The sequence below is a fragment of the Hippichthys cyanospilos genome, chromosome 8, assembly GCF_059441005.1.
Source record: "Hippichthys cyanospilos isolate Australia breed blue-spotted pipefish chromosome 8, RoL_Hcya_1.0, whole genome shotgun sequence".
In the NCBI taxonomy this organism is placed as follows: Eukaryota; Metazoa; Chordata; class Actinopteri; order Syngnathiformes; family Syngnathidae; genus Hippichthys; species Hippichthys cyanospilos.
In genome coordinates this window covers 10222892-10234630 of record NC_142376.1, presented here as the reverse complement: position 1 = coordinate 10234630, position 11739 = coordinate 10222892, and the positions used below count along the sequence as shown (strand labels likewise).

The following is an 11739-nucleotide window of genomic DNA, read 5'->3' as shown; positions in this document are numbered from 1 at the left end:
CAATCTAGTATTTTCCCTCAACTCAATGTCAGCTTCTCTTGTCTCTTGTTTATTCCAGAAATTCAATCTATAAGGCATTTTATTCGGCAGAAAGCACATTTTATCATTTGGATAACATTGTACTCTGAATTAGTGGATGGTAAACTGTCCTCAGACAGAGGGGCTTTTGCAGACTAAAATCAATCCCATGCTTAGTGATTTAGATGAAACCCATTTAATGAGTTCACCCAGGGATAAATCACTTCTGAGACTGATGGGATGACAGCAAATGGTTTAATAGGCTCCATTCCAATACTAAATTGTTAAGCTTGATCAACCTTGAAAGCGTGTTCTGCCATCTGTTCACACAATGCCTGGTTCAGAAAAAAAAACATCAAGCATAAAGTTCTCCTAAAATATTTTAAAATTTAATTTTAAAATTTGATTTTGTTAACATTAATAGCTAGCTAACATTTAACACTTTCGCCACAGAAAGTGAATTAAATATATTTTTACTACAGTATTATCATTATTGGTCTTTCACAGCAATTAATCTGAAACCAGATTCAAGATTCAAGAGTTTTATAAGTAGGATTTTATAAGTTTCATAAGTTTTAGAAGTATAGTATTATTATACTATACTTATATACTTATATATAGCAGACTACATTCCATGAGCAAATAAATAGCTATAAACTATAGCAATAAATAACAATAGCAATGAAACAACAAAGATAACCAATGGTGCCAATAATATAGTGCAAAATATCATGTAATGTAAAAAAATAGTGCAAAATTATACAAAGTATTTATGCATGCAGTAAGAGGCAGATTAGTGTATGAGGGATTTGTTGAGAATCCGAATAGCTTTAGAATCCGGATGGCTTGTGGGTAGAAGCTGGTTGCCAGGATGGCAGTCCTGGTCCTCAGGTGCAAAACAAACAAATTATTTAACAAAGTATTTGTTTCTGGTCCCTTGCTATTCAGAAGTTCAGAAAGTTCAAAGTTCAAAAATGATTCATTTTCTGAAGCCATTGGAGCCAAATGGTTCACATGGCAAAGTTTTTAGTTTATGTTGTAAAAATAAAAAACAAAGTAAAAAAAATGTCAGCATCTTAGTAAGAAGTTATTGTTGATGGCCCAATTACCAGTGATGCAAATATATAACAATCTATTCAAATAATATCTCCTCTTTTGCAATTATATGTCCATTTTGGCAGTTACAAACAATGTTTAGTGAGATCACATTAAAATAATAGTTTTAAAACACCATGTATGAAAATCCACATCTGGGCTGTGTCACTCGTGTGTTGAGAAGCATTATCAGTGAGCTACAGTCTGACTCTAGCTCAGGGGTCAACCAACCTTTTTAAAATTGAGAGCTACTTCTTTGGTACCAATACGAAATGCTACCAGTTTATGTGAAGACACCGATCATGTTAATGATTTTTCACAATAATTAACAGCTGTAGTCAATATGTAAATCAAATGTAATATGTAAAGTAAATGTAATACATGTATAATTGTGTATAAAATTCATAGAAAATATCTCCTGTAAGCCATTCGGAGAACAGGCCTGCGGGCCTGATTGCGTGAGGGGGGGTTAAATTTAAAGGATTTCACTTTTTGCAGGGACGGGGGGTCTCCATTAACAGTGAAAAACGAGGAAACACTGTATTTTTTATATGAAAACCATTCATCATACTGAATATTGTGCATCGCGTTGTCTCAATTTATTTCCCCAGAGTAAATTTATGAATTTGCACAGGCTACAAATATTCTGCTGTATTTTAAAACAACACGTCACTTTAATTTCATATGTGCCAAGGGACCAAATAGCTGTCATCAAACTACATGCGAGCAATGTCCAATTTATGCGGATTTCCGTTGCAGCGCCGCATCAGTAGATGCACAGGACTCAGTCACTCAAATGGAAGCGTCGGCCGGCAAAAATCCTTGCCAGTGAAGTTCGTCCATGTCGCATGGTGTGCCTTAGCTAAGTGCATTGGAGTGTGTCTACTCACTACCGACAACACAAGCGCAGCTTCAGGCAGTCAAAGCGCAGAGTATACTGTACACATTGGTTTGATCTACCTTCCACTCTTTTGTTTTGATGCCATCTGATGATTCGACTAGATAAATAACTAGGCTCATGTCGTGTGACCCTGCCGGTAGCATACACACACCATCAGATTAATCCCAACCCTTCTGGATCTACGATGCTTGTGGAGCATCAAAATCAAAGCACACGTTTACTTCCATAGCCAGACACAACACATGACAGCAGTGCTGTTGGTCCAATTCCAAATGTTCATACAGTTAGGACAATTTAGTCCACAGTTGGCATAGGAGAACCTTGGTCAGTTTCTTGTATTGACAGCATCATGCATGGACTGAAGCAAGTAACTCCCAGTCCAGTCAACCTAGATTACCTTTAAATGTGGGCTTGAGGGTGCAGACTGTCACCAGCAGAGAGCTGTAATTGCTGTTGATTTGGCCTCACTGGTTTGGCTATTATGTGACATCATGTCCAATGTCAGTCTGTGAGAGGGCAGCAAGGGACACAAAGGAATGATTTTGGTTACAGCGTCACAAGTGTCAAACGCCATTTTACAAATGTACAGTAGATTGTATATTTTGTAATGATGATAATAATGATGATAGTTTCATTTGGCCAGCAAGAAAATCCTTCGCATCACCTTCCACAATTTTTGCTAAAATTATAATAAAATTTTAAAATCTTCATATTTCGATGAATCACACCGTACACACCACAGATGCTAAAGCATCTGTCTGTACGCGAATTTAAACATTAACTACTGTGAAAATGCCCAAAACAAAATTTCCAGATTGGATTTCACCAGCCAGCGACGGTGTTGGTTGAAATAGCCTCATAAAGTCCAGCTTACTTGAAAAGTAAACCTTGTAAGTGATTTTTTAATCATGGTCTGATACTGCCCTGCATTGTGCATCATTTTTGATGGACTTAGAGCTCAAACAGTCAGAAGGTACACATAGACAAACCAATGAGAGGATTGTGGTATTCGAGAAAGCGGAAAAAGGCGAATCTAAAATCGGATTGGATTTTTTCACCCAGTAATTTCCCTGGTGTGTGTGAGGTCAACACCTGAATTGCACATTTTGAAGGCGTGGGGAACACATCGACCATAATAACAAATTCGACAGAAAAACAAAGGACTTATAAACAACTATACTGTCAAGGCATGCTATGAAATGAAGACAAAAGACATAAAAAAAAAGTAGATCTGTGCCTTTAATAGTGTTTGCACCTAAAGAGAAGGTTCTGAAGGCCCTTATGGCACAACACTGCTTATAAACATGCACAATATAGCGGGGGATGAATTTTACATTATTTCCTTTATAAAATATATGTGAAAATGTACCTTTAATATTTATTGGAAACAAATGCATATTTTTAAATACCATCTTGGATGAAGAGATTCTTTTACAATTCCAAACTTGTGTTTTTGACACTAATGACTTGTTGAGCAGATTAATGCTTCCTCGAATAGCCATCGTGGATGTATCCATGGATATAGCTCAATTTCTAATCGCTTTCTTTACAGCACTATTGTGGAGCAATAATGCACTTCATATAGTTTGCATTTCTTCAGGAGACAATTCAACACTGTCAATGATCTCTTAATGGATTATTATGTCCATTGTAATACAGTTGATGAAAATGAGTGCTTGTGCTTGTAGAGCTGTCACAGAATGTCTAATGAATGTCACTTTAAGGACCATATTGTCCAAAGCTTTCGGTATTGAAAAAAAAAAAAAAAAATCTGTGTATTGGGGTGGCATCTGTTTGATTTTTTCACTTTCGGACAGTAAGACAGATTTATAAAACTAATAGCAGGCTATGATGTTTTGATCATTGGAAATTGTGTACTCAGCACAAGGCTTAGATAGAAAGAGGAGTTAACTGTGGGGAACGGATCTTTGAATCAATTTTCCACTTATTCTGCTTATCAAGCGCTGAAGCTTATTTCATACAATCATTCACACCTGAATGATTCTCCACTCTTTGTGCATGCTTTCTGCACTGTGCAAGGACACACAAAATCTGCAAACTGAGTTCAGGAAGCCAGAGTCTTCAAGCTGAGACAATTGAGAGTTCTGCGCTGCTGGAAGCTCACAACATGATTGTATTTGCTCATCTGGATATGGTTTTGAATATTAAGAATTGTCACACAAGTAGAAAGGTACTTTGAGCTCACAATCTATTGACACAGGTTACTTACATCTCAAATGACTAGAAAGACACTTGAAATGGGTTCTGTAAACAATGTTGTGTATCCACAGCTGCCCTGGAGTAGGCTGATGGACCATGGATGCCATTTTGCACTTACCACCAACCACTGGAGGCAAGGTGGGGGAAGTGTCTTGTCTATAAATTGCTAAGCGCATGGCTTTCAAACATACTGTACAACTTTATGATTCAAAGTCAGTTATACTGGACGTGAAATAGCCGACAAAGATTCCTTTTCTTTAAGTATGGAAGTTTATGGCAATTTTTTTTTCAAATTATGTTTGCATGGGGCACCCAAAAAAACTCATCGACCCAGGGTTTGGAGCTTCTTTTTTTTCATCTGTGAATCATATATGTTGAAGATGAGAGAGCATTCAAGTGGGCAGCTGTGAATAACTCACTGTCACCCCTTTAAATACAGCTGCCATACAGCAGTTTAAAGATGAAGGAAAATATGAAAGTGCAAGTGCAACTGTCGCCTGCAGGAAAATGGCGATGAGGGGAGGCCAACAATAAACGAATGAATGAGGGTAAAAAGCACAAGAAGGAAGAGTGCATGAGAGTATAAAACATACGGTGTTTAAAATGCGACAAGAAATACAGCTAAGTGGGGCACCCTGACCTGATGTGCACATGAAAATGTAATTATATGATAACTCACAGTATAATGCAATTCTGTGGGACAATTTGATTGTGCTCTAAAATGGGGACCCAGTCAGACCGCATTTGTCAACACCATTAGTAACGGAATACATTTCTTTCCAGCACTTTCTTCACTTGGGTGAAGGAGAATCGACTGCTGTGTGATGACATTATGATTTTAAAGGTTAAGGAGTTTAATTTGGCAGTTCCGCTTCACGTTGCATCATTTATTTTGGTTTGATGAAGAGTGAATAGCTACAAGCAAGAGCAAGGCTAATTGATGCTGCTTTTTTTTACAGCAGACTAACAGTATTATTCTATCAGGTGCTGTAACTTCATAGTTGTGTTTTTGTTCATTTGAGCTGAGAATAAATAAAGTCCAGAATCACGACAGGTTTCTCTACATTTATAACAACTTTTTAGATTTAACACACAATAATGTGGAATACATTATTTGGAGTGATTTGCAAATGACACTGTAAATAATGTTCTGTTCACATCCACCTTTATGCGGGTGAAAATTGCGAATGCTAAAACAAAACACTAACATTGACAATAATAATAATTAATGCAGTAATTGCTAGGGGTGGAAAAAAGTCAACCAAGTTGGGTGGTCGACAATCTACTGTATAGTGGCTCGGTTTTTGTCACGTCCTGTGTTCCTAATCAGTTGTCCTATGTTGCAGATTAGGGGTTGGAACCACTGACCGCACACCTGCTCCCAATTCTAATTAGCGAACTATTTAGGTGCAACCAGAGCTGGAGGATGTCGCCGGATTATTGCGTTTGCAGCCTTCCAGTGTCCAAAGAAGACAATGCAGATGAAGAAGAAGAGGATGCTATTGACATTAATTTTTTGAAAATTTGACAGACAGCTTCAGTGATGATACATTATTTATTGCATCAATAGCATTCTTCCTTGCCAAAATTTACACTCATTATGCACTATGATTTAATGTGTATGATTTATGTTATATTAGTACCCAATATATTCCCATTAATGACTAAATTAAAACAAACCATGTGGTGTTATTACTAAATCATAATAAATAAGGCAGAAAGGCCTTGCAATATACACGTCTTTTTTTTAGGGTTTCTAAAGCAATCAAGTGTTCTATAAGGGCTTGGTTCATAAATTATGAACATGCTTCTTTGTCTTGAATTATATGGGGCAGAAAATCAGATTTGCCATAAGTTTGACATGGGGCTTAACATCTTTAAGCCTTTAAGTTGCAATTTCAAGAGCAGTGTAGGTGCCTAGGCCTCTGTCTATAAGAGGTAAACATGATGCTTTGCTGTAGTGACCAATAAAGTGTAGTTGCTAGGCTCTCCACATTGGTAACACCACACACTTTTGCAGCTTGATGTATAGATATACAATTAAATTAATGAACAAAGGGTGTTATGGAACAGATACTAAACTGAGACTTTTGTGGTGAAACCAACACAATAGCATTCATCAAGACTCTTTTCAAAGGAACACATTGCATATAGGCATAGAAACAAGCTATTCATAAAGACATCGGAAGGCAGCAAGAAATTTAGGTTCAGAAATGACACAAAACTGCAAGAGATGAGAAAAAAAACAATAAAGCATGACCGAAGAACAATCGAGGGGAAATAAAGTCTCATCACTGAAATTAGACAGTTGGCTGAACACAAAGTGGTTCATACAGCTGGACCTACAGTAGCTGATGAGTAATAATTGTACTTACAAATATAAAATGTATACAAATATTACATTTACCTAGAGACATGAGCAAACAGGATAAATTGAAATTTTGATCCTCCAATTTTGCATTTTTCTCAAGGACTATATTTTCTGTTTTGTAGGGGCTTTGTACTTTTAATGTAAGTTTGTGGTAGGGTCTCATCTTTTTATCGTAGATTATCTACAGATAATCTATAGAGAGAAAATAAGAAGTATGTTTGCAAGGCAAGGCTTTTCGATCACATTTCATGGAGACACTGATGATGCCATATTGCAACGTATAATTAATGAACTGTCTATGTGGCTTAATTACTACTATCACCACATATGTCTACTTTATGTTTCATTTTTCAAATAGGGTTGAATAAAAGTCAAATGCCAAGTCAACACAATTTCTCAAAACAACTGCAAATCCGCTGACAATTATCAGTCTGCCAAGCACTGTCATTCATCAGCGTAGAGTGCATATTGCTCTTTTGATTATGTACTCCACGGATACATGCAAACTGGCTGTTCAGATGGCAGTTGGATTGCAAAAGAATGGGAATGTATCTGATATGGGAGCAAATATGAAAGTGACACAGGTATAATTTGAAATAATAAATAAATACATTTTAAAAATCTGATTGAGCTTTCAAGGCCCCATGACAAAAACAGACACGTCATATATGGGCATTCATATATATATATATATATATATGTATATATATATATATATATATATATATATATATATATATATATATATATATATATATATATATATATATATATATATATATATATATGCAGTCAGAACCTAACTCATAACGGTGTAGGTTTATGACAACATGACAACACGCATTCGCCCTTCACAGGACTTAAGTTATAGGCCAACCGACATAAATTCCTCACAAACACACACCTATATACACACACACGCACACAAACCCACACTTTTGTCAGTGGCAATCCTCTGCTGGCTCATGGCCTGCCTTCTCACTTTGTGCATTTCACAAGACACAGACTGGGAAACAAATACTCTTATTGACATTGATGGCTGTGCCTCTGGCAGCTTGTTGAGTAGGCAAAACAGGAAGGCCATGGCTGTCCTCAACAACCAAACAACAAAGTTCAAAGTGAATCACTGGCAAGAATACGCTTGATTAGAAAGGACTCCTCTTTTATTTATTTTTTTAAATAGCACCCTTTCTGGCAACAGGTCAACCAGCCGCCAGTAAAGCACACGTCCTTGAAAGTGAGTGAAAAAAGTTTACTTTGATAATAAATGTACATTTTAAAAAAATGTAAATAAAAAAAAAACAGAATCTACAATAACTGAATTAACAAAGATAGCAAAGGTAGATGAGGACAATGCAATTTAGTGACATGTCAGTCACAAACAATTCAGTTGACTCTTGCAGTGCCATAGACAAGAATTCTTGTCTTTTATAATAATAATAACAATAATAAATGATACAATTCTTGTCAAATGTGTTTTTTATGGAGGGTAGCTGACACCCTTATCTAATGCTTGCCTCATATTAAGCCAATTGAGCACTGTAGTGATAACTGTGACCAATGGATGGCAGTGTTTTCACACATACGACACAGATTTTACCAACATGCAATTCAAAGTAAGGAATGGAAATCAATCTTTCCTATGAAAACACCCATATTTACATAGACATAGCACATGATATTCTGTCAGTCTTGAAAGATGAGTGAAAATGCTAAATATACTGGCCCTCTAGAGGGTTCCCCTTCCAATGTGTTGTTTTCTTTTCTCATCATTACTCTTTCAAAGCCACAAGTTGTGTAGTAGTGTCCATACTGTGTAGTAAATTAGTGATTTTATTTACAAAATTGTTCTAAAAAAAATACTATATCTGCAGGGCGATCCCAAGCTAATGCTTAAGCTTCAGCAGCAAGTGACAAGCGATTCAGTAAATCAGCTTGACTACAGATAAAACAAATGAAACATAATGGGATTTGTGTGACAAAGAGGAAACAAATATGTCAGATGTATATACAGATAATTCAATTCCACTGGCTATTATTTTAGTGATTGTGGATGAGTTATTCATCATAGGCACCATTCACGTCTATTGTGTTTAATGTCTGTAAACAGGTCAATGTGGACAGCAGCCTCATCAGTTACACTGACATTTATCATTAGCCAACTGTCGAGCTGAGAGATCAGCTTCTTGTGCACTGCTTATTTTCAAGCTCTGGGGAAGAGGAAAATTGAGGTGAAATTCAACAAAATATATTTGAGTTGTGACATTGACCATCAATAGAGTCTGCAGTAAATGGACTATGTAGTTCTTTTCCGGTAAAACAGAACTCAAATGATCTTTGCAAATTGAGTTTCACCTGTTGAGGACAAGTGATCCTGCGATGATTTGGCAGTCAGGCGAGGCAAGTCATTGGCGCTCCACAGCCATTAAAAACAACCTTCTGCTGCCAGCTTTTACTAAAACACAGATAATCCAACTCTTTTTTTTTTCTTTTCTTAGACTCCCATATGTAGAACTAAGAGACTAGGTAAACGTCTGAAATGTAGATCTTCTTGTGACACAAATTACACACACACGTATATATATATATATATATATATATATATATATATATATATATATATATATATATATATATATATATATATATATATATATATATATATATATATATATATATATATATATATATATATATATATATATATATATATATATATATATACGTTTGTATGTATGTGTGTGTATTCAATTATTTACTATTGTATGAGGTGCCCTAGCCAAAATACTGATACTATAGACCTTTTTCTTTTTAGAATTTTAGTGTTCCTGAAAGGCATTGTGTTCTCAATCACTTTCCCTTGAAGTACCTTCAATTATAATGCTCTTCTGATTACATGGAGCCCTGACTGCTCACATTTGCCTATTCAAAATGCAAGTCTTCAGAGTGAGATCAGCAATGATGATTTAAACCAGGAATACAGCCTACATCTCACACTGTAGTCCAGGAAATGTGAATTCTTCTGTAATCTCCTCAATTTGTTTAATCAATTGGTTTTTGTGCAAAGAACATGGTCTTTGCGACAATAACACTATGATATGGCTTACATTATTATAATGTATATAGTTGAATTATTTAGTATTTAGTTTTACAAAAACAAACGTTATTTAACTATTTTTCCTTTCACTGACGCTATCAGATCATCTACTCCACTTTTTTTCCTTTTATTTAAAAGAGTACAAAATATTTATTGTTCATACTCGAAGTACATGTGCAAAAAATAATCTTTTCACCTTTTAATTTTCTAAGAATGATTCCATAGTGCCCAGATGTTTGTTATCAAAACGTTTTCTCTCGCAGTTGTGCTCACGCGGAGTATGCCTTAGGAAATACTGCTCTCTAGTGGTTAAAAGAAACTTTGCCTCTAATGAACATTCAAAGGTGTTTGAACAACGCCTTTCGTGTCAATAATAATCAATAATAATCCTTAAACAGCTTTTTTCGCCTGCTGTCTTTCAAAAATTTACATCTAAATCAAGTCTATACCCCACCAACAACAACAACAATATAAACACAATACTTTATTTACATTTTAGGCTGTTGACGATAACTGCATCTGAAGTGGAATATGTGAAAAATGTTGTTTTCAGCATTTGAATATATATCAAATTCATATTTTTCCAAGGTTTCTACATTTTCTAGACCCAACCTGAATAGGTTTGTGCTGCAGTTTGACACTGGGTAAGATGCGGGGTACACCCTGGAGTGGTCACCAGTCCATTGCGAAACACACATATTGTTGCCATATTCAAGTTCACACCTTTGTGATTAAAAAAAAAACCCAAAACACATGCACATTTGTTTTAGTTCCTTTTTGGAAAGGTTCTGTGGTGAATGTGGATTCTCTTGTTGCCTAACTTCCCAGTTTCATTTGAGATGAAGCAATTATTCATGAATGTGTTCTAATGTGTTTTTGATTTTGTGCCATATTTAGACTAGCGTGGGCACATAGCACACATTATTGTCAAGAAAATGTTCAGTTGCACGCAGTATAAGTGTTTATTTGTGGTATAAGGGTGTACCTGCCTGCAAAATGAAAAACGATATTATTATTATTATACAGTTTTTAAAATGAAAAAAGATCATTTTGCATTTGCCTGGAGATATTTTGGAAGATCCCCAGGGCTTTTAGATAAATAGTCTGTGGACTGAGACATTTTTTTAAGTTTTTGAACGTTGGAAAATAGCATTTGGCAAAAAGAACACATGCCATCAGACATACACGGTGTTGGACGGTGTGTGATTTGTCTGAGATTGCAATGATCATTCAAAACTTGGACAACTTCCGGTGATCAATAGAACGATACATACTGTAGCATGAGAATAAAATGCAATCTGGGATATCAATTTGCTCAGTCAAGATCCAGCGGGTTTGAATTAGCAGTATAACAACCTGAAACGTACCAGTAATTGTTCAAAAAATAAAAATGAAATGGAAAAAATCTGTTGTTTCTCTGATTAATTTTTGCCTTTAATTCTTTGTGTGGTTCTGGTCTGGTGAGTTCACTGACCATCTAAGCCTATATCAATAACCTGGAATGATATGTTTTACTAAAAGAGAATGTTAATTTCTTCTGAAGAAAGTCACATAGCAATAGTCCCCATGAGTAGCAGCGTTCTGTCACTGTGCTGGCTGACTGTAGTCACGTGGTACAGTTTGGGTCCTGATGCTGCCGTTACTGGAAAGCTACTGTACAAGCAGTGATGCCACACACAACAGCAAGCAGGATGATAGAAAATAATAATTTAATCGGAAAACGGGTTGGAAATTGTATGTGGGGACAAACAAAAATGATCGCAAGGTACCAGTCGGCATCATTAATGGTAAATGAAAATATTCCGCTTTAATAGTTGAACAGTGCAAAACAATGCACATCGTGTTTATGTAAACCTAATATAACCCCCAGTTGGAAAAGCTGACTACAACGATAAAACGGCTATTTTACACACATCAAGTACACGTTGATTCACCGTAATGTAGTTCTTGGGAGTCATTTTCCTATTGGGCAATGTAGCACTTAACCATCCCTCATGCATGGACACGCATTCTCGTTGCTAGGCTTGAAATCTTTTG

General features: G+C 35.9%; 1 long non-coding RNA gene across 1 annotated transcript in view; it reads left to right on the top strand.

Moving 5' to 3' along the window:
• Positions 1-5904, top strand: part of LOC148420102 (uncharacterized) — a 40911-nt gene extending 35007 nt beyond the window's left edge. Inside the window, exons 2-3 of the long non-coding RNA XR_015866459.1 lie at positions 4306-4372; positions 5581-5904. This is a non-coding gene — a long non-coding RNA (uncharacterized LOC148420102). The remainder of the gene's footprint in view (positions 1-4305; positions 4373-5580) is intronic.
• The last annotated feature ends 5835 nt before the right edge of the window (positions 5905-11739 follow it).